Source organism: Nicotiana tomentosiformis, chromosome 11, assembly GCF_000390325.3.
Source record: "Nicotiana tomentosiformis chromosome 11, ASM39032v3, whole genome shotgun sequence".
Classification (NCBI taxonomy): Eukaryota; Viridiplantae; Streptophyta; class Magnoliopsida; order Solanales; family Solanaceae; genus Nicotiana; species Nicotiana tomentosiformis.
Genome location: NC_090822.1, coordinates 31231141 through 31236097, shown reverse-complemented (window position 1 = coordinate 31236097; position 4957 = coordinate 31231141).

Below are 4957 nucleotides of genomic sequence, written 5' to 3'. Positions count from 1 at the left end.
AACTGACCCTGTCAACCTGAGTAACCACCCTGAAAACTCTGGAGCGGAGGTGCACTAATAGGAACTAGTGGTGCATTGTAGGCTAGCTGATCGAAATAAGGCATATGAGGGCCACGTCCACTTGAAGCACCGTGGGATGCCTAGAGTGCTAAATGAAACGGCCTGGAAGGATGGCCTCTACCAAAAGTACCCATGTCACCAGACGAGGCACCGCTGAACCCATCTGAATTGCGAGGCCTCTTGTCAGACCCCTGACATCCTCCCTGTGTAAGAACCATATCGACTCGCCTGGTAACATTGGCAGCAGTCTGAAAAAAAATCTCACTCCTAGAGTCCTTAGCCATCTGCAACTTGATAGGCTGAGCAAGTCCCTCAATACACCTCCTCGCCCCCTCTCTATCGGTTGGAAGTAGAACAATAGCATGACGAGCCAAATCCACAAAACGGGTCTCATACTGAGTAACAGTCATACTGCCCTGCTGGAGACGCTTGAACTACCGACGATACTCCTCTCTCAATGTGACAGGAAGGAACTTCTCAAGAAATATCTGAGAGAACTGGTCCCAAGTAAGAGCAGGCGACCCCGCTGGTCTAGTCAATACTAAATCCTTCCACCATCTCTTGGCGGAACCCATCATCTGAAACAAAGCAAAATGTCCCCATTGGTCTCAACTATCCCAATGTTCCGCAGAAGCTCATAGCAACGGTCAAGATAATCTTGTGGGTCCTCAAAAGGTGCACCGCTGAAGGGAACTGGAAAGAGCTTGGTGAACTTGTCCAATCTCAATAAGCCCTCAGAAGACATAGCCGGTCCATCACCGGCCTCTGCCGCAACAACCGACTGAACTACTCCGACTGGCTGAGCTGTTGGAGTATGATACTGGGGAGCCATCCTCTCCGGAGTGGGAGTAGTGGGAGTTTTTGCTCCTCCCCCAGCCTGTGAGATGACTAGTTAGATGGGAAATGTACCAGTGTAGGCCACACTCTCCATAAGGCCCACCAAACGGACCAAAGCGTCCTGAAATACTGGGATGGCGATGAAGCACTTCTGGAACCTGAGTTGGTCCAACAGGTACAGTCTGGGCTAGAACCTCCTCATCAAACTCCACATGATGCTCTACTGGTGGTGCTGCTCGAGCTCTAGGCTGAGCTCTGCCCCTGCTTCGGCCTCGACCTCTTCCCCTCGTAGGAGCTACCACTGGTGGCTCTGGCTGTTGCTCAGCTGAAGATGCGGTACGTGTTCTCGCCATCTCTGAGTGAACAAGAGTATAGGAGTTCAATTAGCAATAAGAGAACAAAATCGCATGATAGAAAAGAATTAAAGTGAAATTTGTTCCTAAACTTCATAGCCTCTGGAAGATAAGTACAAACGTCTCTGTACCGATCCTCCAGACTCTACTAAGCCTACTCATGAATTGTGATACCTAGGCAACCTAGTACTCTGATAACAACTTATCACGACCCAGAATTCCCACCTTCGGGACCTTGATGGCGCCTAACATTTTACTTGTTAGGCAAGCCAACGTTAGAGGATTCTTTAAGCCAACTTTAGTCAATTTCAATAACAGAATCAATCAAACTAAATAGAAGCTAAAACTGAAATGCGGAATAACATAAAGCCCATAATATTTTATACAATACGAATCTGGAGTCACAACTCATGAGCTTCTAAGATTTTGCTACAAACAGATTCTGAAAGAAATACAAATGTTCTGAATGAAAAGAAACAGTAAAATAAGGAAACTAGAAAGGGACTCCAACGTCTGCGGAAGCCAACAGTTCTACCTTGAGTCTCCGATAAGCAAGTCCGAACTGACAAGTCTCAAGATCAGCAAGGGCTGGTACCAAAATTTGCACAAAAAGAGCAAAGTGTAGTATGAGTACAACCGACCCCATGTACTCGTAAGTGTCGAGCCTAACCTCGACGAAGTAGTGACAAGGCTATGACAAGACATTCCCATAATAAACTTGTGCACATAATAGTATATGTACCAGATAGGAACAGATAAAAGCTAATCATGTACTATTTGGAGGGGGACATGCTAAAGGGGATACAAGATACGAGAAATATAGCTGAAATGATAACCAAAACAGTCAATATGCCTTTAAATAGTGAAACACAATTAAGCACAATAAACAAAATTGCACGGCATCACCTTTCGTGCTTTTACTCTGAGCTTCACAATGAAATAATGATATTGCATGGCATCACCCTTCGTGCATTTACTCTCAACCTCACAATGTAAATTAATAGATATGGCACGGCATCGCCCTTCGTGCATTAAATCTCATAATATAGCACGACATCACCCTTCGTGCATTAACGCTCACAATATGGCACGACATCACCCTTCGTACATTAACACTCACAATATGGCACGGCATCACCCTTTGTGCATTAACACTCACAGTATGGAAGGGCATCACCCAGGGAGATAGAATCAACAAGAACAAGCCTTACTTCAACAATGGTTCCACAATACCAATCTCAACTTTGGAATCAATACTCAATTATCACAAAACCCCGTAAACACTGTAAGAATGATCAATTTAGTACGTAACTAGCCTAAGCATGGATAACAGGATCAAAGTAAGCAATAAACTACAAGGAACAAATCCCGACCGCATGCTTTAACCTGACAACAACGCATAAGTACTCGTCTCCTCACCTACACGTTGTACCCAACATCTAAACATGTAGTAAATAGACAAACAAGTCCTAATCCCACAAATCAATGTTAACCACGTCACTTACCTCGCACCAAAAGTCCACTCAAAGCTCAACAATGCCTCTGAACTAATAGAATCTAGCAAATTACCAACCAAAATATTCAAATTAAGCCTTAGGATCTACCCACGATTGCAAATGATTCAATTTAGATCATTATTGCAAAATGCAACAAAAGTCAACCCCCAGGCCCGCTTGGTCCAAATCCAAAATTCGGAAAAATATCCAATTACCCATTCACCCCCGAGCCCGGTTATGTAATTTATTTTGGAATCTAACCTCAATTTGAGGTCTAAATCCCCATTTCTGCAAAAATCTCATTTTCTACCCAAAACCCCCCAATTTCCACTATGAAAACACTAGATTTTAGGTTGAAATCTTAGGAAATGTAGTGAAATATTAAAAGAAAATGGATTAGAATCACTTACCAATGATTTGGGGAAGAAAAGTTCTTTGAAACATCGCCTCTAGGGTTTCCTTGTTTTGAAAATTTGAAGAATGAACAAAAATTTCGTCTAACTCCCATTTTGATAAGTTGCAGATATCGCATTTGCGACTTGGGGTTCGCAAATGCGAGCAACACAAATGCGAAGAAATAGTTGCAAAAGCGAAGTCCTCCCATCTCTGCTTTCATCGCATTTGAGATGACTTCTTCGCAAATGCGAACATTGATCTTCCGCATTTGCGACTGAATTGATCGCAAATGCGACCAAGCCTGCCTCAGCCACACTTCGCAAATGCGAACTCTGGCCTCCCCGCAATTGCGACCTCTTGATCGCAAATGCGAACTCATGCTGACCCAGGTACTCTTCGAAAATGCGAAGAATTTGCTCGCAAATACGAGCCTGTCAAGATTGGGGAATATTCGCAAATGCGAACACTGATCTCGCAATTGCGAGATCAGACATCAGTTACTAGAAATTGTAGAACCAGCTGAGTTTTCTAAGTCCAAACCACTCCGTAGCCTATCTGAAACTCACCCGAGCCCTCGGGGCTCCAAACTAAACATACACACAAGTCTAAAATCATCATACAAACTTGCTCACGCGATCAAATCGCCAAAATAACACCTAGAACTATGAATCGGACATCAAAATCAAATAAAATTTTCAAGAAACTTTAGAATTGCTATATTTACAACTGGACGTCCGAATCAGGTAAAACCATCTCCGTTTCATATCAAATTTGACAAATAAGTCATAAATATAGTATTGGACCTATACCGAGTTTTGTAACCAAAATACGGACCCAATATCAATAAAGTCAAACATTGGTGAAACTTTCAAATTTCAACAAAATGCGATAATTCGAGTTAGGGACTTTCGAATTCGATTTCGGGCATACGGCCAAGTCCCAAATCACGATACGGACCCACCGGGACCGTTGAAATACGAATCCGGGTCCGTTTGCTCAAAAGGTTGAGCGATGTCAACTCAAATGGATTTTAAGGTAAAAATTTCATATTTTCTTAGTTTTTAACATAAAAGCTTTCCGAAAAAAACACTCGGTCTGGGCACGCAAATCGAGAAAGGCTAAAATGAGGTATTTAAGGCTTCAAAACGCAGAATTAGGTTCTAAAACATAAGATGACCTATCGGGTCATCACATCCAGCTATATAGTCGAACGTAAACTTTGTCAAGTTTAAGTCACATAGCTAGCAACTTTTGAATTTAAATGCGACAAAATTCGAACATGACATCCAACAAATATGACTATAAATCCCTCCCGTTTCAATGCTATCCTTACGGAACTGCTAAATATGGTGTACAAAGAAAGCAAAAAGAGAGGTTTTTGGTTCTTGTTTTTGTGATTATGGAATTGGTAATTCAGTAACATCTTGTTTGGATGGTTGTTACCTATTGTATTGTATCGTATTGATACTTTAAATACAATGTTTGTTTTGATTGTTACTTAAATTTTATTGTTTCGTATTGTTAAATCTGTTGTTACGTAACGACGAAATGTGCCACTTTATGTAACAACCGATTTGATGTGGTCATGTCGTTATCTTGTCTTTTTCTCTAATCTCACCCTTCATTGTTATTAAGTAATTTTATTTTATTATTTACCTTACATTTTTATATAATAACTTCACCGTATCATAATTTAATTTTAATAATATTGCAAGTTAATTGTTTATATTGCTGGTGCGTGATATCATAAATTAACGATAAACGATACAATTTATCCAAACATTGTATTTATCAAACAATACAATACAATATAAC